At 37.5% G+C, this 25,118-nt stretch overlaps 1 long non-coding RNA gene across 1 annotated transcript in view; it reads left to right on the plus strand.

Moving 5' to 3' along the window:
- Positions 1 to 10,807: 10,807 nt before the first annotated feature.
- Positions 10,808 to 25,118, plus strand: part of LOC108520779 (uncharacterized) — a 40,981-nt gene continuing 26,670 nt past the window's right edge. The window contains exon 1 of the long non-coding RNA XR_001883001.1: positions 10,808 to 10,874. This is a non-coding gene — a long non-coding RNA (uncharacterized LOC108520779). The remainder of the gene's footprint in view (positions 10,875 to 25,118) is intronic.

Below are 25,118 nucleotides of genomic sequence, written 5' to 3' on the forward strand. Positions count from 1 at the left end.
TCATACATTTTAAATATATACAATTTTTAATTGTAAATGATACCTCACCAAGTTGGGGGGCTGAGAGAGGGAAGAAACATTATGACCAGAGTTTTCTCATTTAAAATTGCATTGTTAAAACAGTAGTGGAAGCTTATCTATCCAACGAAAGAAACAGCATAAACAAAAAAAAAAAAATTAATAATAATAATAATAATGCTACTGGGCTGGGCCCTCCTGAACTTCCAGCTGAAAACTTTTTTCCAGACTGTAAACTAGGGAAATTGTACAGCTCATTTTCTTTATTTCTTGTCTCTCAGGGATCACTGTATTTCATTGTCTGATATTTATTGAAAACTTGTTTCTTTTCAGCTTTTTGTTGTTTTAGGTAAGTGTGTCAATCCAGTCACTGTTCCTTCAGCTGGGTTGGAAGTGGAAGTCTTCTTGAGAGTACTGTGATGTTCTGTCCCATATTTGCCTTTCACTCTAAGCAGAGCCAGAGTCAAGACTTAGGTGCAAGCAGTGTATTTGGAAGATGATTCCAGGAAGCAGGTGAAAGAGAGATAGTTGAAGGGAATGCCGATAAAAATGTTTTGTTGAGTTATTCCTCTTACTGACTATTCAAAATTACCATGTCTCCAACAACTTTTTAACTCATTTATGTCAATGTGAACTTTAAAAAAAATTAAATTAGATATCCTTGGGGTATTATTGTGCACAAAAAATTAGCTTAGAGCTGCTTTATTTTTTATATTAACATTCCATTTACTAAAATTTAAATATAAAACTCTTAAACTCTGATTTATCATTTAGCTTTTAACTACATATCTGATTATTGCCTTGGCAATAGCTAATACATTTTAATGATTACAATAAAGACAGTTTTACAAAGGATTCAATAATAACATATTTTACTTTTTTAAAATCATAATTTTAATACATTTGATTCTTATTTTAATGGGTAAATCATTTTCCTCACACCAAAATAAAACAAAATCCCACATTTAAAATAGTTATTGGAAGATCTAGAAAATTAGACTTATGCCTTGGCTGACTCCAATTATTTTAAAGGTCTAATTGTTTTGTAAGCCTAGTGGAATTTCAAGTTAAAATTGTGAGTACAAAACAATTACTTATATAGACACATTAAGTTTAAATTATAAACTAATCTGCTACTGCAATAAGGAAAAGTGTCTTAAAAGCTACATAAACTAAAACATAAAATATGAGAATTTTTCTTTAATATAGAATTATCACTATTCAAGATTTAATTACCTTTGTCATTAATACTTAATTTTAAAACTTTAAGAGTAAAACATGTTTAACCAGTAGTGAATCAGCAATACCATTTTAAGAGGATTTTAGAATCAGTTTTCAGGCTTAATTGTTTTTGGCTTAAATGCTCAGTTCACCTAGAAAATAGTCTGCAATAACACATATCAAGCTGTTTGACAGTAATTTCATCTGCAAAGGCAGTAGTATTGAGAGAAGAGAATTGAAAGGGGGATTTTTCATGTTTACTCCATTTACTTGTAGGTTGTTTGATTTTTTTAAATAAACATGTTTTTATGTATGACAAGTAATTTTCTAAATTCCTCTTCACCATAGAAGACTTGGAATATGTACAATATGTTATCCCTTTAAAAAATGCTCAGTTGGCTTAGGTTGTGTGGCAACCTAATACTAGGACCAGATAGGAAATCTTGGAGTAGCAGATTTTATCCATGATTCTACCTGCCAGGTGAGCCAATTTTTAAAAATAGTTGGTCCATAAATGAGGAGCTCTCTTATCCCATCTCTCCCTTATTAAACTGAAACATTCCTAAACTTCTGATTTACTGGAATCCCCAGCTAGGTTTTTACAATTGCCACATGAGTTTTACATATTTTATTCCATTAGCTTATACTATTGTGATACTAATTCATCCTTTCAGAGATTACTTTTTGAGTGTTTACTATGTGGCCAGCATTGTTCTAGGAAGTTGAGAATATTGTTGAGCAAGACAAAAATTCCTGCCTTGTAGAGCTTACACACTAACAGAAGGAAAGAAACACTGAATGACAAGGATGCCAAGTAAATAAAAGGTTTAGTAGGTACACATAAGTAAATTATTTGATATGTTAGAAGGGGATAAGTGTTAAAAAATAAAGAAAAAAATTGAACAGAATATGGGATTGTGAGTGCTGTGGGGAAAGTGTTATCAGGATGCAAAAATTGTATAAGATGGTCAGGAAGGATCTCCTTAGCAGGTGTTATTTGAGAAAGAGATTGAAGTAATTAAAGAAGCTAGTCCAAGTGGTTATTAGGGGAAGAGTGGTCCAGTCAATGGGTACTGATAGAGCCAATGAGCTAGGGCTAAAGCATGCCTATTGCCTTTGATAAAAGCAATGATTGGTGTGGCCAGAAAGCTGTCAGGGGAACAATGAATACAGAGGCATTGTAGATGATTGTCAGGGCTATGATATTATGATTCAGGATATGAAGAACCATGGCTGGGTTGAGAAATGACACAATCTGGCTTAAGAATCCCCGTGGCTGCTGTATTGGGAATAGAATGTGGAATGGTTGGCAAGGAGAAATTAGAAAGATTTATTAGAAATCCATGGCAGTAATCCAAGAAAGAAAGAGTGGTTGCAAAGTCCAGATTGAAAGCAGTAGATGTGGTGAGGATTATGGACATGTTTTTAAGATTAACCTACCAAATCTCCTGGCAGATTGAATGTGGGATGTGAGAGAAAGGAGAGTGTCAATATGACACCAAGTGAATTATGAGAAAATGGAAAGATGGGATTGTTATCAAGTAGGATGGTGAATGAGCATCTAGAGTACAATCTAGTACATGTTGAGAATGAGCTTCCTACAGGACATCCAAGGAATGATTCAAATCAATAGCTGTAGTGATGTTCAGAGCCCAATATGAAAACTTAGAATGTAGAAGAACAAAAATGATGGGAGGGATAGGGATCTTGGAGCAACTAACACAAAGAGAAATTGTGTCCGGTTATTGAGATGACTTCGGGTGACTCAATGTAGTTAATAGTGATGAGGCTAAGATAGGTAGAGATGAGGCAGACTGGAATCTTGGAGCCCCTCTTGATCTGTGATGACAACAGTTGAAGGCTATACACTCAGTATAACTCTTCACCAGGTTTGGGGAGACCCAGTCTAACTTGAGTGTGAACTTTGTCTCTTGAGTGACCTGAACACTTCCATGGAAGGTGCAGCGATCCCACCTGTGACTCCTGTCACTCCTGATGAGAGTGACCTGAGGCCCGGTGCAGTGGCAGTTTAGCACCTCTTCTTGACCCTAAATGATGGTCTCAGTACTGGGACTTTTACATTTAATTCACTTTCTCCAGTCCATTTTCTCTATCAGTGGTCTCCAAATTAGGGAGGGTAATGTCTAATTATTAAAATATATTAACTCTTCTATTTGTGTTAGTTTTATACAAAGCATTGTGTAGATTCAGGAAGTTCACAAAGATCACTCACATTTTTTTTCCTCCTCTAATTTAACTACTTTTACCTTTTTTAGTTTACCATCTTACTATTTGTCAATCTTTTAGAGACAGAGTCTTGTTCTGTCACCCAGGCTAGAATACAGCAGCACAATCAAAGCACACTTCAGCCTCAAGTTCCTGTCTCATCCTGTCAAGTAGCTAGAACTACAAATGCACACCACCACATTTGGTTATTTTGTTGTTGTTGTTGTTAAGGGATGGGGTCACGCTGTGTTGCCTAGGCTGGCTGGCCTTATACGCTTGACCTCAAAGGATCTTACCACTTTGTCCTCCCAAAGTGCTGGGATTACTGGCATGAGCCATTACACTCAGCCCCTATTTATCAATCTTTTGTCAGAATAGAAAAAGGAGCTCTTGAATAGCTTCCATACTAATTTTTTTTAAAGCTTCTAGTTTTAGTTTTGTGTTTTTTCCTCACTTCTATGAATTCCGAGTGCCTCAGATTTCTTAGTCTTTTGGAACTTTGCAGCATAAATTAGGATGTTATAAAATGACTTTTCACACTTAGCTTTAGCTTAGCTTTAATTTCTTAAGTCATATATCCCTAGTCTTGTACTTTTCAGCTTCCAACGTTTTATTGCTGTGATCTCCTCTCTATTTTTCTTTGTGGTTTAATGATATTCACATTACATTTTTACTGTTATTTATTGGGGTTTGGGGAGACAGCCAAAGTAGATGCGTATGTTAAATATGATAACTTTACCTGGAAGTATTTTATGTGTATTAAAGTTATTAATATTCATGGCATATAATGATATAACTTATACTTGAAAGCACATGTATTTTACTGATAGGTTGCACAAGACAAATTTTGGAGATCAATATTCACATTGGCCAGAATGTTCCTTCTAATTTAATAAATTATATTGATTGTAAATTGTGCCAGAGATTCTGCAGAGCTTGTAGATTTCCTATCAAACAAAATGTGTTCGTGTGAAACATCAATTCCTCTATATTTGAGAGCAGACACAAATCTTTTTAAATAAAGAAGCTATTTAAATCTGGTGGGTGAGCATCAAGAACAGTGGGACATCTGTCCATTTAAATTATTGCAAAATTGAGTAATTCAAGACATCAAACACTCAGATGCTCTTATGCAGTAAAATATGTACAATCTAATGATGTGGCTTTAGTGTTGAGAAAGGGTCAGGTGAAGGACTGATCCTGCATCGATTCCCAGTTGTAGAAATGTTGTAATACCCTAATTTCACAGATCTGCAATCTACCTTCAGCATAATAATGTCTGTGACAATAGGGTGCCACTGGTACAGTGTCGTAGAAACTGCTCACCTGGAAAGAATTCACGAAAACATTTAGGTCTACATATAGGAATCAGATCAATTTTTATTTTTGAGAGCTCTTTGGTAAAACTTAAATCTGATAGTTGAGACCACTATTTGCTTTAACTTTACATATGGCTTTAAAGTGTGTATGTGTGGTTTTTTTTTTTTACATACTATTGGATAACAGACTTTAGCTTTGATTATTGAGAAGGTTAGATTTTTTTTCTCCCTTTCAGGGGTCAGAGGGTGTATATTATTGGGGCTAAATTGTTACGCTGTGACAAAATGATTTTTTCTTTTTAAAATATTTGTTTAAATTTTGTAATAAAAAGAGAAATCAAATAAATCTTGATCTTGGTCATTTCCTGTGCCCCTTCATCCTGTGTTACATTAAGATATAATGATACCTGAAGCATCCTCTTTCTGAAACCACCATTCATTATATAATTACAGGTCTGCAAAGTACCAGCCTTAAGCCAGCATAAGGTATAAAATGAATGAGCCAAGACTCCACCTGCGACATGTTACTGTACATCTCAAGAAGAACCCTGGCAGTATGTTAAAAAGTAAAATATTTTAATGCAGTTTAGTTTAGACTGTGTTTCTTTCCTTCTGCCTTCCTTTCTATCACATGTCCCTTCACGTAGGGTGGATCAGGTCCATTTGGGATTCAGGTAAGGGGAGGTAGAGACAGTGATACCATTGGTTTGTGTTCAGGGGGATATAACTGGGTGTGTCACAGTCATGTTCATGTATAGTTCAGTTGTTGTCATCTATTTCAGCATTTCTTTTAGCACACAGCACTGGATATATATGAGTTGTAAAGAAACACATTTTGAAATGTACAGAAGCAGAAGCACGTCATTGGAGAATGTGTCTCATCATTGGATGTGTAAAACTTAAGTGCAAGATTTAGCTCTCACTGAGCTTGTTGAAACAGAGAACCTTTCCTTTAAAACCAGACTAAACAAAGCAGTAAATAAAATTATAAGCACACCACATTTTACTTTGTATGGAAATCATGCAAAACACATTTTATTGGAGTTCTCAGGTTTTTAGGACACAAATGTGTGGCAGCTCTACAAATAGCAAGACCGTCTATATGTGGAGTCATAAGCTTTATGTATCTCAACGTATGAGATCCTAGTGGATCTGATGCAATTTAGTCTGCTGAATTCTAATGGTTCAATATGAAACTGCAGGAAAAATTTGCCCCCAGCATAGCAAAATGGCCCAGCAGTCTTACATATTTCATCATTAAGTCAATATATGCTGTCTAAGAATGACTTTATTACACAAATATGTAGCTCAACCTCAAATAGTGACAATTTAATCTGACAACACTGTTAAAAAATAATTTTCGAAAGAAATTTAAAATCGTGACTTCATGCAGATGGACAAATGAATCCGTGTTAAGGATTTTATTTAACTCATTAATTAGGAAACTGGGAAGATGTTTAAGTAGCTCAAAGGGAAATCCAGAAAACATATTTAGAGATCAGGAATATGGAAATGAATGTGCAAATGGAAATAAAACTCTCTTCAGTCACAGTGGGGGAGAGATGCTTTCCGTGTCTACAGACAAGAATTTGAGTATTGCTGTCAATTATTTATAACCTACAGAGCTATAAAATATCAGAATCAGAATAAGGTAACTCAGAAGGTGTGCTCTAGACAGAGGTGGGCAAACCTCTTCTGTAAAGATCTACATAGTAAGTATTTTAGACCTTGTTGGCCATATTGTCTTTGCCATAACTACTCAACTCAGCCACTGTGGAGCTGAAGCAACCATAAATAATATGGAAATACATTGTTGCAACTATGTTCAAATACCATTTTATTTACAAAAACAGATGATGGGCCGGATGTGGCCAGAGGCTGTGGTTTGCCAACTTCTGCTCTAGACAATGTACGGTTTGTTCATTGCTGCATGTCTTTCCTCTTATACTCTAAGTTCTAGGCTGAAGAATTCCTGATCATTGCTTAGATGTTCAAAGCTAGACTGCAACTTTGGGAGAGCACTAGTTTAGTTGTGATTCACATTTACTCTGAAATCTATTTTTTTTGAATTTGTGCATAAAGAAAAGGAATAAATTAGGATTCCTGCTTAAACATTTCAAATCTCAGGGGGACCATGGACTTTATGTTTTTCCTTTGGTCCTGCGTTGTCACTAATATTCAATTATGTCTGAGGATTTTTCTCCCATAATTAATATACGTATATATACACACACATATATACATATATATACATATATATATGTATTCTCAGAGGCAAAAACAGTTTTGAGTGCTGATCTTGTATGGTTTCATTCATTTCTTCTTCTAGGTTTTGGTGTAGTAAAAACTTATGTGAGGGTTGTTACTTTAGGAAGATTTTTAAAAAGAAAATTAACCGTTATATTTTAGCGTCTTTGTTGGGAGGGTTGGTCTGAATTTTTCAGTTAGCGTTATTGAACAGAATTCTCATTCTGTTGATTCTTTAAATACTTTAAATGTCCACTTAGTGTCACATAAAATAATAAAATGATCTTCACTGAATATTTTTCTGACTTTATATAGTCTCGTTAACAATACTAAGAAGTATTATTTTGCTCATTCTTTTCTATTCTGAACCACTTCTTTTGGCTCTGGAAAACCTGGAATTAATATGCTTTGATAAAATAATTAAAGATGATACTACACTTATTTGGAATATCGTTAACACTGATTTCTAAATGATGGATGTGTTTAGATATTTAAAAACCTTTTATTCATTAATGTTGACCTAACTTTAAAAAATGAATCTACTATATAGAGAATTTTATACACGGTGTCTGACTACAGGTCTAATCCTTTAGGGATAAGATATAGTGTCTCTGTATCCCAAATTACAAATTTTTGACTTCTAACCGAAACGAACTCAAATAAGAAAAAAGGCAAAATTATGAGACACCACATGTAATGAAGCAGTAAGGAAAGAATCCTATTTAAATAAGCAAAAATTATAAATTATAGATAAATTTATAAACATTTAAATATTTTAAATTAAAAGCATAGTCTCTATGACAAAATGTATGTTCACAAAATACAAAGATGAAACACAAACTAGGAAATGACATTGATATATTTATAAGATAACAAATTGTTTCATTGGATATATACCCAGAATCTGGACACCCAAAACTAGGTGAGAGACGGAGAATCAGAATGAATGGTAATTTGAAAATATAGCCATGCAATAGAAAAATTGCAATAATATGAACTCCTCAATGCTGAAATTCTCATGGCTAAATAAACCGAATGGCGTCAATAATACAGATCTGGATGAAGTTCCCCAACCTTCTTATATGCTCTCAAGGGAATTAAAAATTAAAACCAAACTTAAAATTAAAAATGAGAAATAACTTTGGTACTCCAAAAATGGTAAATATCACAAACCCTTCCTGTTTGTTAATTGTTGTCCAGTCATATCGTACCATCCTAAACCTAATGTAGTGCAGAAATGCCTGAAGGGAGAGAGACCAATCATTTGTTGAATGGCCAGAAACTGCTCCTCAACACCACACTAACCAATTGGGTAATGGTCACTGTTAAAGCGAAGCAGCGCATAAGTGATGACTTGGCCATTTCAACTTCTAGGAATCAGTTGAAGATACTTTTGCACATGCACAAAGGGGAGGATACCAGAAGAAAAGCTTTATTTTTTTGTTTTATTTTTATTATTTTCAGTAGTTTTGGGTATCAGATGATGGTTGGTTACACGCATGATGAGTTCTTTAGGGCGATTTCTGAGATGGTGATACAACCATCACCCAGCCAGTGTACACTGTACCCTTGTGGGGAGTCTTTTATCCATCCTCTCTGTCCCACCTTTACCTCCAGTATCCCCGGAGTCCATTATCTCATTCGTTATGTAGTTTGTGTCCTCATAGCTTAGCTCCCACTTATAAGTGAGAACATACCAATGTTTGGTTTTCCATTCCTGAGTGGGCCTTCATTTAGAGTAATGGTCTCCAGCTCATCCAGGTTGGTGTGAATGCAATTATTGTTGTTCCTTTTTTGGCTGTAGTATTCCGTTAATATATACGATATATACGTAATAATATATATAGAATATATAATAGGAATATATATGAATATATAATATGGATGTATATAAATATATAACAGGAATATATGCAAATATATAAAAGGAATATATATGAATATATAATAGGAATATATATACCATTTCTGTGATATATATATACAGATATATATATCATATATATTCTGTGATATATATGACATACAGATATATATATATCTCTCTCTCTCACAGTTTCTTTATCCACTCATTAATTGATGGGCATTTAGGCTGGTTCCACATTTTTGCAATTGCAAATTGTGCTGCTATAAACATGCCTATGCAAGTGTCTTTTTCATATAATGACTTCTTTTCCTCTGGGTAGACACCCAGGAGTAGGATTGCTGGATCAAGTGGTAGTTCTTTTTTTTACTTCTTTAAGGAGTCTTCATACTGTTTTCCATAGTGGTTGTACTAGTTTACATTCCCACCAGCAGTGTAAAAGTGTTCCATTTTCACCGCATTCGCACCAACATCTGTTATTTTTTGATTTTTAATTATCACTATTCTTGTAGGAATAAGGTGGCATCACATTGTGGTTTTGATTTCCCTGATCACTAGTGATGTTGAGCGTTTTTTCATGTTTTTTGGCCATTTGTATATATTCTTTTGAGAATTGTCTATTTATGTTCTTAACCCACCTTTTGATGGGATTGTTTGTTTTTTTCTTGCTGATTTGTTAGAGTTCCTTGTAGATTCTGGTTATTAGTCCTTTGTTAGATGCATTGATTGTGAAGATTTTCTCCCACTCTGTGGGTTGTCTGTTTACTGATTATTTCTTTTGCTGTGCAGATGTTTTTTAGTTTAATTAATTGCTGTCTATTTGTCTTTATTTTTCTTGCATTTGCTTTTGATTTCTTGGTCATGAACTCTTTGCCTAAGCCAATGTCTAGAAGAGTTTTTCTGATGTTATCTTCCAGAATTTTTATGGTTTAATGTCTTAGATTTAATTCTTTGATCTGTCTTAAGTTGATTTTGTATAGGGTGAAAGATGAGGATCCAGTTTCATTCTTCTATATGTGGCTTGCCAATTGTCCCAGCATCATTTGTTGAATAAGGTGTCCTTTTCCTACTTTATGTTTTTGTTCGCTTTGTTGAAGATCAGTTGGCTGTAAGTATGTGGCTTTATTTCTGGGTTGTCTCCCCTTTCCCCTAGGGATGGGGCTTCCTGAGAGCTGACTGCAGTGATTGTTATTGCTTTTCTGGGTCTAGCCACCCAGCAGGGCTACCAGGTTCTGGGTTCGTGCTGGGAATTGTCTGTAAATAGTCCTGTGATGTGATTCATCTTCAGGTCTCCCAGCCATGGATACCAGCGCCTGCTCTGTTGGAGGTGGCAGTGGAGTGAGGTAGACTCTGTGAAAGTCCCTGGTTGTAGTTTTTTTTTTTAGTACACTGGTTTTACTGAATGCTGGTTATACTAGCAGTGAAGTTGTCATGTGGACAGGCTCAGGACCTTTGGTTAGCCAGGATGTTGCAGGTAGTGGAATTAGCTGTTGTTTTCTCCTTCTATGGAGCAGGATTGTTCTGTTGTAACTTGGCCTACAGCCAGGAGGTGGCACTTTCAAGAGATCACCAGCTGTGGTAGCAGAAGAGGGATATAAGCTTGCCCTAAGTTGGCCAGGATAAGTATTCACATTTCTCGGGCAATGGGTGGGGGCCATAGAGCTCCAAGGAATTTATGTCTTTTGTCTTTGGCTACAGTGCAGGTAGAGAAAGACCAGCAGGTGGAGACAGGATTAGGTGTGTCTGAGCTATGACTCTGTTTGGGTGGGGCTTGCTGTGGTCACTGTTGGGGGTAGGGGGTGGTTCTCAGGACAATAGAGTTATATTCCAAAGGGGATTATGGCTGTCACTGTTGTCTCATACAGGTTTCCAGGGAAGCCAGAAGTGATAAGCTTCACCCAGCTCCTATGCAGCCAGCAGGGGCAGTCTCACTCCCGCTCTGCCCCATCAACAGCGCTGAGTTTATATCCAGGCAGCTGGTATGTAGTGCTGAGATCTTTTTCCAGGCTACAGGCCTCCCTGCTGAGAAAGCAAGCAGGGTTTTCAGGCCTTGTCCCTCTCTACCTACCTACAGCATCAGCTGTGGCTTCTGTGCTTGTATCCGCACTTCCTGTTCACCCCCTAGATTCTACTCAGGCAAAATTATACTCAGTCAGAATTATTACAACATTCAACTAGAAGCTTCTTTCACCCTGTAGCCCCTCTCCAATTCTGTGGGCTGCCTTCATCAAGGACCCCTGTGAGATAAAGTCAGGGATGGCTTCCCTGGGTTTGAGCTGGGGACAAGGAATGCCTACAGGGCTCTTCTGTCTCTCTCTCTTTCTCTCTCTTTTTCTTTCTTTCTTTCTTTCCTTCTTTCTTTCTTTCTTTCTTTCTTTCTTTCTTTCTTTCTTTCTTTCTTTCTTTCTTTCTTTCTTTTTCTTTCTTCTCTCTTTCTTTTGTTTCTTTCTCTCTTTCTCTTTCTTTTTTTGATAGAATCTTGCTCTGTCACCCAGACTGGAGTGCAGTGGCATGATCTCAGCTCACTGCAACCTCTGCCTCCCAGGTTCAAGTGATTCTTGTGCCTCAGCCTCCTGAGTAGTTGAGATTATAGGCACCCACCACCACGCCTGGCTAACTTTGTACTTTTAGTAGATACTGGGTTTCACATGTTGGCCAGGCTGGTTCCAAACTCCTGACCTCAGGTGATCCACCCACCTCAGCCTCCCAAAATGCTGGGATTACAGGTGTGAGCCCACTGTGCCTGGTTCCCACTGTTTCTTCTACTTTTATATTTCTCTTAGCTCCCTAAATCCATTTCAACTCTAGGTAAGGTTAAATCTTTTGCCCGTGATCTGGATTGTCAGAATACTCAGTGGGGATATATGTTCAGAGGCAGACTTTTGCTCCTCTCACACTTTGGGAACTCACGGTTTTTTGGCTCTTCATGGAGTTTGCAGCAGCACAGTGCTTCTTTCAAAGCCTCTGAATTCTTTCAGTTTCCCTGGTATGTTCCTGAAGTGGTTCTTTGATATGGTTTGGCTGTGTCCCCAGCCAAATTTCATCTTGAATTTCCATGTGTTGTGGGAGGGACTCAGTGGGAGGTAATTAAATCATGGGGGCAAGTCTTTCTCATGCTGTTCTCATGATAGTGAATAAGTCTCACGAGATCTGATGGTTTTAAAGAGAGGTGTTCCCCTGCACAATTTCTCTTATTTTTGGTCTGTCACCATCCACATAAGATGTGACTTGCTCCTTATTGCCTTCTGCCATGAAGCTCTTATAAGTTATCCTACATATTTGAAACCTGACTTCCACACCTAGCCATATTTCACAAAGATATTAAAGTTTTAAATTACCATTGAGTACAATTGATGCTCAGGAAGATGACATATTAGGAGGCTTCCCCAGCCATGTGAAACTGTCAGTCCAATTAAACTTCTTTCTTTTGTAAATTGCTCAGTCTTGGGTGTGTCTTTATCAGCACCATGAAAACAAATTAATACAATAAATTGGAACAAGTAGAGTGGGGTGCTGCTGAAAAGATACCTGAAAATGTGGAAGTGACTTTGGAACTGGGTAACAGGCAGAGGTTGAAACAGTTTGGAGGGCTCAGAAGAAGACAGGAAAATGTGGGAAAGTTTGGAACATCTTAGAGATTTGTTGAATCGCTTTGAGCAAAATGCTGATAATGATATGAATCATGAAATCCAGGAAGAGATTGTCTCTGATGGAGATGAGGAACTTGTGGGGAACTGGAGCAAAGGTGACTCTTTTTATGTTTTAGCAAATAGACTGGTGGCATTTTGCTCCTGCCCTAGAGATTTGTGGAACTTTGAACTTGAGACAGATGATTTAGGGTATCTGGCAGAAGAAATTTCTAAGTAGCAAAGCATTCAAGAGGTGACTTGGGTGCTGTTAAAGGTATTCAGTTTTATAAGGGAAGCATAAAAGTTCAAAAAACTTGCAGCCTCACAATGTGATAGAAAAGAAAATCCCATTTTCTGAGGAGAAATTCAAGCCAGCTGCAGAAACCTGCATAAGTAATGAAGAGCCAAATGTTAACCCCCAAGACAGTGAGGAAAATGTCTCCAGGGCATGTCAGAGGTCTTCATGGCAGCCCCTCCCATGAGAAGCCTGGAGGCCTAGGAGGAAAAAATGGTTTCGTGGGCCAGGCCCAGGGTCCTCATGCTGTGTGCAGTCTAGGGACTTGGTGCTGCATCCCAGTTACTCTAGCTGTGCCTAAAAGGGGTGAAGGTACAGCTTGGACTGTGGCTTCAGAAGGTGCAAGCCTCAAGCCCTGGCAGCTTCCACATGGTGTTGAGCATGTGCGTGCACAGAAGTCAATAATTGAGGTTTGGGAACCTAGATTTTGGAAGATGTATGGAAATGTCTGGATGCCCAGGCAGAAGTTTGCTGTAGGGGCAGGGTCCTCATGGAGAACCTCTTCTAGGGCAGTGCAGAAGGGAAATGTGAGGTGGGAACCTTCACACATAGTCCCTACTGGGGCACTGTCTAGTGGAGGTGTGAGGAAGAGGACCACCATCCTCCAGACCCCAGAATGGGTCCACTGACAGCTTGCATCATGTGCCTGGAAAAGCAAAAGACACTCAATGCCAACTTGTGAAGGCAGCCAGGAGGGAGTCTTTACCCTGCAAAGCCAGAGAAGTGGAGCCTCCCAAGACCATGGGAATCTACTTGTTGCATCAGCACGACCTGAATGTGAGACATGGAGTCAAAGGAGATCATTTTGGAGCTTTAAGATTTGACTGTCCCACTGGATTTCGGACATGCACTGGGCCTGTAGCCCCTTTGTTTTGGTCAAATTTTCCCATTTAGAATGACTGTATTAACTCAATGCCTGTACCCTCATTGCATCTAGGAAGTAACTAAGTTGCTTTTGATTTTAAAGGCTCATAGGCAGAAGTGTTTTGCCTTGTCTCAGATGAGACTTTGAGCCTTGGACTCTTGAGTTAATGCTGAAATTAGTTAAGACTTTGGGGGACTGTTAGGAAAGCATGATTGCTTTTGAAAGGTGATGACATGAGGTTTGGGAGGGGCCAGGGGTGGCATGATGTGGTTTGGCTGTGTCCCCACTCAAATCTCATCTTGAATTCTCACATATTGTGGGAGGGAGTTGGTGGAAGGTAATTGAATCATGGGGGCAAGTGTTTCCTGTGCTGTTCTTGTGATAGTGAATAAGTTTTATGAGATCTGATAGTTTTAAAAAGAAGGGTTCCCCTGCACAAGCTCTCTCATTTTTTTGTCTATTGCCATCCATGTTAAGATGTGACTTACTCCTCCTGGCTTTCTGCTATGATTATGAGGCCTCCCCTGGCGCGTGGAACTTAAATCCAACTAAACCTCTTTGTTTTATAAATTGATCAGTCTTGGGTACGTCTTTATTAGCACTGTAAAAACAAAGTAATACATTCTTGGAGCAAAAGTTCAGCATGTAAGTCTCCATACACTGTTCTGTCTGTCAAAGTGGAAGCTGCACATTAATCCTGTCTCCTATCCATTTTCTTCTCTCAAGAAAAGTGTTTTAGTAGCGTTGCTTGCAGTAGAGAAACATGTCTATCAAAGGCAGGAGAGATAAAGTTGTTTTGGTGTATCATAAAATGGAATATTTTTTAGTCATTATGAGGCATAATCTAGTAATCAATATATCAATTTATGTAATTCTTCAGAATATATATAACAAATGAAAAACAAACTAGTTGCACAATGTTATATAAAATGATCTCTTCTAAAAAGCCTTGTAAAATACCAAAACAGGAATATACAATATTTAAAAATATCTATATATTATAGATTTATATGTATATTATATTTATAGTTAACAGCATGCAAGCATTGACAGCAAGTGTATATGATATCTTTAGGAAGATGCATTATCTCTGTGGAGAAAGGAGGGTTATGCATTTGATATGGTCGTGGACTACAAAGAAGGCATTCCTTATGTTACATTTTCTCCAAAGTGATTTAAAAGAGATAAGGCAAAATATGCAATATGGATAGTTTGTATGTGGGCATTTGGTATGAGACTCTGTTAACTTTCTGTTTATCATTTTTTTCTAATAAAAAAATAGAATAAGAGACAAGCCATGTATTGGATATAGAGGGTGGAAAGAGTGGTCCAGCCAGGACTGAAGTGTCCTGCCACACATGAAGCTCTTATAAGTTATCCTACATATTTGAAACCTGACTTCCACACCTAGCCATATTTCACAAAGATATTAAAGTTTTAAATTACCATTGAGTACAATTGATGCTCAGGAAGATGACATATTAGGAGGCTTCCCCAGCCATGTGAAACTGTCAGTCCAATTAAACTTCTTTCTTTTGTAAATTGCTCAGTCTTGGGTGTGTCTTTATCAGCACCATGAAAACAAATTAATACAATAAATTGGAACAAGTAGAGTGGGGTGCTGCTGAAAAGATACCTGAAAATGTGGAAGTGACTTTGGAACTGGGTAACAGGCAGAGGTTGAAACAGTTTGGAGGGCTCAGAAGAAGACAGGAAAATGTGGGAAAGTTTGGAACATCTTAGAGATTTGTTGAATCGCTTTGAGCAAAATGCTGATAATGATATGAATCATGAAATCCAGGAAGAGATTGTCTCTGATGGAGATGAGGAACTTGTGGGGAACTGGAGCAAAGGTGACTCTTTTATGTTTTAGCAAATAGACTGGTGGCATTTTGCTCCTGCCCTAGAGATTTGTGGAACTTTGAACTTGAGACAGATGATTTAGGGTATCTGGCAGAAGAAATTTCTAAGTAGCAAAGCATTCAAGAGGTGACTTGGGTGCTGTTAAAGGTATTCAGTTTTATAAGGGAAGCATAAAAGTTCAAAAAACTTGCAGCCTCACAATGTGATAGAAAAGAAAATCCCATTTTCTGAGGAGAAATTCAAGCCAGCTGCAGAAACCTGCATAAGTAATGAAGAGCCAAATGTTAACCCCAAGACAGTGAGGAAAATGTCTCCAGGGCATGTCAGAGGTCTTCATGGCAGCCCCTCCCATGAGAAGCCTGGAGGCCTAGGAGGAAAAAATGGTTTCGTGGGCCAGGCCCAGGGTCCTCATGCTGTGTGCAGTCTAGGGACTTGGTGCTGCATCCCAGTTACTCTAGCTGTGCCTAAAAGGGGTGAAGGTACAGCTTGGACTGTGGCTTCAGAAGGTGCAAGCCTCAAGCCCTGGCAGCTTCCACATGGTGTTGAGCATGTGCGTGCACAGAAGTCAATAATTGAGGTTTGGGAACCTAGATTTTGGAAGATGTATGGAAATGTCTGGATGCCCAGGCAGAAGTTTGCTGTAGGGGCAGGGTCCTCATGGAGAACCTCTTCTAGGGCAGTGCAGAAGGGAAATGTGAGGTGGGAACCTTCACACATAGTCCCTACTGGGGCACTGTCTAGTGGAGGTGTGAGGAAGAGGACCACCATCCTCCAGACCCCAGAATGGGTCCACTGACAGCTTGCATCATGTGCCTGGAAAAGCAAAAGACACTCAATGCCAACTTGTGAAGGCAGCCAGGAGGGAGTCTTTACCCTGCAAAGCCAGAGAAGTGGAGCCTCCCAAGACCATGGGAATCTACTTGTTGCATCAGCACGACCTGAATGTGAGACATGGAGTCAAAGGAGATCATTTTGGAGCTTTAAGATTTGACTGTCCCACTGGATTTCGGACATGCACTGGGCCTGTAGCCCCTTTGTTTTGGTCAAATTTTCCCATTTAGAATGACTGTATTAACTCAATGCCTGTACCCTCATTGCATCTAGGAAGTAACTAAGTTGCTTTTGATTTTAAAGGCTCATAGGCAGAAGTGTTTTGCCTTGTCTCAGATGAGACTTTGAGCCTTGGACTCTTGAGTTAATGCTGAAATTAGTTAAGACTTTGGGGACTGTTAGGAAAGCATGATTGCTTTTGAAAGGTGATGACATGAGGTTTGGGAGGGGCCAGGGGTGGCATGATGTGGTTTGGCTGTGTCCCCACTCAAATCTCATCTTGAATTCTCACATATTGTGGGAGGGAGTTGGTGGAAGGTAATTGAATCATGGGGCAAGTGTTTCCTGTGCTGTTCTTGTGATAGTGAATAAGTTTTATGAGATCTGATAGTTTTAAAAGAAGGGTTCCCCTGCACAAGCTCTCTCATTTTTTTGTCTATTGCCATCCATGTTAAGATGTGACTTACTCCTCCTGGCTTTCTGCTATGATTATGAGGCCTCCCCTGGCGCGTGGAACTTAAATCCAACTAAACCTCTTTGTTTTATAAATTGATCAGTCTTGGGTACGTCTTTATTAGCACTGTAAAACAAAGTAATACATTCTTGGAGCAAAAGTTCAGCATGTAAGTCTCCATACACTGTTCTGTCTGTCAAAGTGGAAGCTGCACATTAATCCTGTCTCCTATCCATTTTCTTCTCTCAAGAAAAGTGTTTTAGTAGCGTTGCTTGCAGTAGAGAAACATGTCTATCAAAGGCAGGAGAGATAAAGTTGTTTTGGTGTATCATAAAATGGAATATTTTTTAGTCATTATGAGGCATAATCTAGTAATCAATATATCAATTTATGTAATTCTTCAGAATATATATAACAAATGAAAACAAACTAGTTGCACAATGTTATATAAAATGATCTCTTCTAAAAGCCTTGTAAAATACCAAAACAGGAATATACAATATTTAAAATATCTATATATTATAGATTTATATGTATATTATATTTATAGTTAACAGCATGCAAGCATTGACAGCAAGTGTATATGATATCTTTAGGAAGATGCATTATCTCTGTGGAGAAAGGAGGGTTATGCATTTGATATGGTCGTGGACTACAAAGAAGGCATTCCTTATGTTACATTTTCTCCAAAGTGATTTAAAAGAGATAAGGCAAAATATGCAATATGGATAGTTTGTATGTGGGCATTTGGTATGAGACTCTGTTAACTTTCTGTTTATCATTTTTTTCTAATAAAAAAATAGAATAAGAGACAAGCCATGTATTGGATATAGAGGGTGGAAAGAGTGGTCCAGCCAGGACTGAAGTGTCCTGCCACACATGAAGCTCTTATAAGTTATCCTACATATTTGAAACCTGACTTCCACACCTAGCCATATTTCACAAAGATATTAAAGTTTTAAATTACCATTGAGTACAATTGATGCTCAGGAAGATGACATATATTCCTATTTCTTCCAGTTTCTTCAGTCACTTTAGATTGGATTTGACTTGATTTGAGCATGTACTTGGACCCCCAATGATCTCCCCTCCTCTGAACTCTTGTGATAGTTTCTAGATGAGGCAACTGTTGTGACAAAAGTTCCACTGCCTTATGCAATTGCTTTGAACAGTTTTGTGAGTATTATCTGTGCCTGCCCTGTGGATGCAAGCTCCTGAAGCTGTAAATATGCTCTAATCTACTTATATAAATGCTTACCACAGTGCTAAATTGATGAACAAATCCTCTTAATATGTCTTATGGCATTCAGAGGTTTTATGCTATCATCATGCTCATTGGTAGAAAATAGCTTGTGTGTGTGTATCTGTATGGATGTGTGCATGTGTGTGCAAACACTTGAAGTAGATCAGGATAGCAATATTTAGATATAGGCCATTTGCTCTTTTAAGTTAGAGAATGGCAGAAGTACCTAGCAAATGATTATATGTGTGTGCCTTGTGGACGTATCTGTTATAACACAATATGTGTGTTTCTGAAACAAAACAAAACAAAACAAAAAAACCCCTTATATTCTGCAGAATCATTGGATCAAAATTAAAGAGGATAAGAGGATTATGCTGAACATAGGGTCATAGGTGGTCCACTAAAATCATGCAGCTTTGTAACTAATCTACTACCACAAATGCTCCTAATAAAAATACTAGTAAAGCTAATAATATATTAGCTTTCTAATGAATATGTAAATACTTCAATACATTTTGAACTTTACCTTAAACAAAAGAAACAAAGTAAGTATAGCAGTAGCTTGATAGAAAGATAGAGATTACTGAGTTGTGGAGAAAAAGGGAAAATAGGCAGAGATCGAGGAGATTCATGCCACAACACTTCCAAGACCGAGACCGTGGCTCGGTTGAGTTCAAGTAAAGGACATGGGGTGAGTGGGAGTCACAGAGCCAACGAGATTTTTTCCATGGGTGCGTCCAGCAGCAGGTGACTGCTTTGAGTTTCGTTGCTATTTCACAGGGGTACAATGTATGCTTAACTTGCTTTATTAATTTTATGTCTTTTGTTATCAAAGTACTTTAAGACCTTCTTATTATGATTTTTTCTTCTTAATCATGGATGCTACTACAGTTATTTTTCGTGATATCTGAGCTTTAAGGAATTTAGCTTTTATATAACGCATAATGAATCAGCATATGTACTTCTGTGTGGCTACCCATAAGGTAATGCATTGTCACCTTTGTCTTGATAAAATTAAAGTAATAAGAATTTTACATATCATTATGTATTTACATTTTTGCCAATAAGTATGGAATTTGTAAATAATATCTATTTTAGATAGTAAAACTAGGTGAGTGCTATGCTAATATTTATATAACAAATTTGGAAGACAACAGGATTGTAAAGTGGCTTTGGTAAGTAAACATTAAATTTATTTTCTATTTGATATAAAATTGTGTTTCTAATTACTTTCTTAGCAAAGAGGTTATTATTCATTAAGAATCATCAAATGCATTTTATCCAAAACTCTTAGACTGACAGGATAATGAATTTCTGCTAATATGGTGATTGATGGTTGACGCTAAGCTTGAATATTTTTCCCCAAAGTTATACTATAGAGACTCATCTTTGGATAATAATCAGCCATAGCTATAAAAGATTTTCACTGAATAATTTGTGTTGCTCCACATTGCACCCTAAGGCATTGAACTGATTACAGAAAGGTAAATTACCTTTATGCCATTTTCTTCCTGACTATGTGGGTGGCAAGTACAAACACTGAATTCTATCTTGAATTAGATAATTCTTTCTTAGTCTAACACTGTATAAAGACTTCTTTTTCAATATTCTTTACTAAAAGTGTTCCTTAAAATTATAACCAGATGTCTAAAATAAAATGAATGCATTCAGGCAGAAACTGCTACTCAGCTATCTTTATCTCCTATAACTCATTTTAAATAAAAGATTTTAATAATCTGTGATCTCATAACCATTTAACAAAATTAGCATGCATTTTGGCCTCAGATTTTCTGATTTTCTATTTTCTCTGGATAAGTGTTATGAATAATGTTACTCTAAAGTGTGCTAATTAAGAAGAATCTAATTTTTCTGACCTAGTTATAAAACACTTCAGACTTTAGAATTTTAAGATCAGTACCATATATTTTCAACTTGACTATGAAAAAAGCCTCAAATCTCCTTGAAATGATTGAGTATTGAACTTAATAGGAACTATAGATATGAATAGATTTCTAAATAAAAGTGGGGGCAAAAATTTAATTAAGGAAAACTACAGTCAACATATGTATGTTCCCGCGATCCTTTTCTTTTCAAGTGTTGGTATATAATGTCTTTAAAATATATTTTAAAGCATTAAAATAAATTAGAAAACTTAAAATCAGTTTTCTTTATTTTGTAGTTAGTTGGATTTATCAAAATATCACTCTTTTCAGTGATCATGGTAAGTTGCATTTTCAGAAAATACTTTTGACTGTGATTTATATTCAAAAGATTATTGTCACTCCTTTCACTTGCTCTAATGGCTAAAAAAAAATAGACTGTAAAGACCAAGTGTTGGTGAAAATGTGGAACAATTGGGAATCCCATACATTAAGGCTGGAAGTGTACAATGGTACCCCAGATGGAAGAGTTGAGAAGTGTTTTAATAAATTTATACCTACGCCTACCTTATGACACAGCAATTTTACTCCCGGTTTCTTACCCAAGAAAAATTAAAACTTTGGATACAAAAAGACATGTGCAAAAATCTTCATACCATCTTTATTTTATAATAACACAAACTGAATACAACCCAACAAGATATCCTTAGTTGAATGGGTTAATGAATTATGCAATATGCATACTCAGTAATAAAAGTGTACAAACTGTTGATATACACAACAGTCAACAGTGGTTATGAATGCTGAAACATTACCTGAAGTAAAAAAAAAAATCCACGTTTATGAATTTGTAGCACAGATAAACGAAATGATGAGGACAGAAACCAGATCCACCCTTTTCTGGAGGAATTAGGTAATACACTGGAAAGGAGCATGAAGAAACTTTAGAGAGTAATGAAACTGTTTTTATCTTAAAGTGGTATACATATGTATGAACACAATTATCAAAATTCAACAAACTGTATATTTAAAATTAGTACATATTATTGTATATAAATTGAGTACAATAAAAATAGTAGTAAAACAGTAAAAACAAAAAAAGAATGCCCATTATTTGAAGGACTGGCTAATATTACATTTAAAAGAACTGCTAGGCCAGATGCAGTGGCTCATGCCTGTAATCCCAGCACTTTAGAAGGCTGAGGTGGGCGGATCACCTGAGGTCAGGAGTTTGAGACCAGCCTGGCCAATATGGTGAAACTCCATCTCTACTAAAAATATAAAAAAAATTAGCCTTGCATGGTGGCCAGCACCTGTAATCCCAGCTACTTGGGAGGCTTAGGCAGGAGAACCACTTGAACCTGGGAGGTGGAGGTTGCAGTCAGCTGAGATTGTGCCATTGCACTCCAGCCTGGATGACAAGAAGAGACTCCATCTTAAAAATGAAAACAAGAAGAAGAAGGAGAAGGAGAAGGAGGAGAAGAAGAAGAACTGCTAGTGTTATACAGAAAGATCCATTTTGCATCAAAAGAATGATTTTAGTGACAATACAATTGAGTATCTAAACTAGGGCACTTTTGAGAGTGAAAGGAATACTATTAATACAATACATTTGGTCAAAAGGACTAAATCAGTGCTTTTCTAGAATAATCAAAGAGTATTGTTACCCCAGTGTTGACTGTTTCCCCAAAATGTTGGTGTTAAGAACTCTAGAACAACTGCTTGTAGAGGTATAGTCACTGTGTATATATATCATATATGTGTGTGTGTGTGTGCACGTGTGTGCTCACTCGTTTCCTTCAGGCCTTCTTCAGTCATTTGTTCACTGAATCAAGTTAGTAAAGCTGCTGATGATTTGTATCTGTGTGAAGTTCAAGGGCAGTTGACAATTTCCAGGAGCTATCTGCTACCATGCAGGCGGGTAAATCCTCAGGATCCACAACTGATAATGAGGTGCGAATCAGACGTGCTGGGTGATGTCTGCAAACCCTGTGGTTCTGTTACTGAAATAATGGAATCAGTTTTACTCTGTGTTTCATCCACACCTTTGCATTTGATCTTGCAGACTTGTTAGATTGCTTGTTCACACCCAAGACTTTCCCAGAAGACAAACAAAATTACCTTACAAGTGGAAGTTGTTGCCTATACAATGGGATTTGTCTCTCAAAGACTAGTACATGTTACTGTTTCTCCTATAGTCAGACTAATGTAGACTTATTTACAGGGAAGAGTAGGTATACTAAAAATTAGAATTACAAGCAAATTTGAAGTAGGAAAGGCATTCTGGAGAAGGTAATATTTCAACTGAGATTTTAAGCATCGTAGGCATTATATAGGCAAAGAAAAATAGAAACAAGGTCCAGGCAAATTAAACAGCATGAAATGTGCTGAAGCTTCAAACAGTATGAAAAATTCAATAATGTACAAGAAGATGGATATTGCTACAGAGAGCAGCGTGTGAGGGGAGAGGAAATGAGGAAAGTAATGAGAAAGAAGTTTCCTATACTCAATTTTCTCTCTTGTATGGTGGATATGCTATAAGGCCCCTAGTCTAAAGTACGTAATCAATTAAATATATAGACAAAGAAAACACGGCAAGCATCGAGTTTCTCATTATTCTTAAAGAAAATTCCAAGCATAGCATATTTCTTATTTAGCACAGTGTTACTGTAATTTGTGCAAACAGTATACATCTTTAAATGTTTTTGCATTGTTAATGAATTCAAATATATGCCATAGAAAGTAATATGAGCTTGTGTTTCAATATATTTGAGTAGTATTTATTAACACTCATGTATCGGTTAGGTTTTGCTGGGTAACAAACCATTGTAAAACACAGTTGCTTGAAACAGCAATCATTTATTATTGCTCATAAGTCTGTAGTTGGCTGAGTCCATTCAAGCATCTGTAGTCCACTGTGGGTGGATAGATGTTGCTGCGAATCCCATTTATGTTCTGCATGCTTGAGATCAATTGGCTGTCAGGTGGTCTAGAATGGTTTGTTTTCTCCCCATAGTCTCTCACCACTTAGCAAGCTGGCCTGAGTCCTTATAAAGAAGGAAAATATGGTGGGCCTTGAAAATTGAAAGCAGATGAGAATGGAGACTAGCATTCCAAGACTCAGCAATACTCAGAACAAAGGTCAGACTATGCATGGAAAGTTAGAAGATACAATAAAGAAAAGAGCTCAACTGAAGCAAAGAGATATGTATTAGTTATCCACTGCCAAAATAATGCCACATAGGATACTGCCAAAACCTCAGTGGCTTATGAGCACAAGTATTTATTGACTGTGGTTTGACTGATTGGGGCTTGGCTTGACTGCATGATTCTGATCCAAACAATTATCATCTGCAGTTGGCTCTAGGCTGTGGATTTTAGATTAGCTCCATATTTATTCATTCTGGAACTCAGGTTAAAGGAGCATCCAGTACCAGGGTAAGCTCTTCTCATGGTAGAACACTAGTTTAAAATTCAAGCCAAATCACATATCACACTCAAAGTTTCTGCTTGTATCACATCTCCTAATTTTCAACTGGCCAAGTTAATCAGAAGGCCACACTCACTATCAACAGAGCAGGGACATACACTCCACCTACCCTGAGAAAGTGGCTATTTAATAAACAATAATCAAAGAAATCAAAGGGTATATTTGGTGAAATAAAGGAGAAATGAGGACATAAGATAGAAATCAAATAGCCATATGATTTAAGTTGAATAATTAGGTTAAAGTCCTACTAGGGGAAGCACCTGGAATTTTCCAAGATGGCCACACCAATATCCCCTATTCTTCATGCTCCTGTGGAGGTATAATGTGACACTGATCCTCTTCCATCAAGAGCTAAGGTCTACATCTGCTCTCGATTGTGGATCCATCGAGACTGGTTTACCAAAAGTGTACAATGAAAGTGACATTATGGCCGGGCGCGGTGGCTCAAGCCTGTAATCCCAGCACTTTGGGAGGCCAAGACGGGCGGATCACGAGGTCAGGAGATCGAGACCATCCTGGCTAACATGGTGAAACCCTGTATCTACTAAAAAATACAAGAAAACTAGCCGGGCGAGGTGGTGGGCGCCTGTAGTCCCAGCTACCTGGAAGGCTGAGGCAGGAGAATGGCGTAAACCCGGGAGGTGGAGCTTGCAGTGAGCTGAGATCCGGCCACTGCACTCCAGCCTGGGCGACAGAGCCAGACTCCGTCTCAAAAAAAAAAAAAAAAAGAAAGTGACATTATGTTATTTTCAAGCACAGGTTATCAAAGGTCACGTGGCTTCCCCCCTGCTTCTCTGGAACTATCACACTGGAGCCCTTAGCAGCCGTGAAGCCATCTGACTGTACCAAGCCTATGAAGCCGGGAAGAAGCGCAAATCAGCACAGGTAGAAGGACCACAGGGAGAAGCTCTGATACCGCATGAAGGGAGAGGGATGCCTCACTCGCCCCCAGCTGTTTCAGTTCCACTATTCCAACTCCAGCCTCCCTCTGACTGCGACCTCATGGAAGGTTGCATGCCAGGACTACCCAGTAAGCACTTTCTAGATTCCTGACCCTCAGAAACTGTGCGAAATAAGAGGATTGTTTGAAGTCATTTGGTTTTGAGATGATTTGCTATGAAATAATATATAACTAGAAATATATCTATAGCAGGTCATAAATATTAGGGAGATAAATTTGACCTGTTTAACAAGAAAGAAAGAGCAACCAAGTTTTGCTGGGCAAAGAATAGCAGGATACTGGCAGTATTTTAGGCAAAGGACAGCATGAGATCACCTGAGGACAAGAGTACCCGGAAGCAGGGAAATGATCTCAGAGTGTTCCTGACAGCAAATGCACGTGCTTTGGCAATTCATATTTTAGAAAAGTTAAATATGTCAGTTTTGGGGAACTTATGTATATTTTATAGATCTTGACCTCTTTTTTTTTTTTTTTTTTTTTTTTTTTTTTTTTT

This window comes from Rhinopithecus bieti, unplaced genomic scaffold (genome assembly GCF_001698545.2).
Source record: "Rhinopithecus bieti isolate Rb0 unplaced genomic scaffold, ASM169854v2 scaffold_52030, whole genome shotgun sequence".
Taxonomy (NCBI): domain Eukaryota; kingdom Metazoa; phylum Chordata; class Mammalia; order Primates; family Cercopithecidae; genus Rhinopithecus; species Rhinopithecus bieti.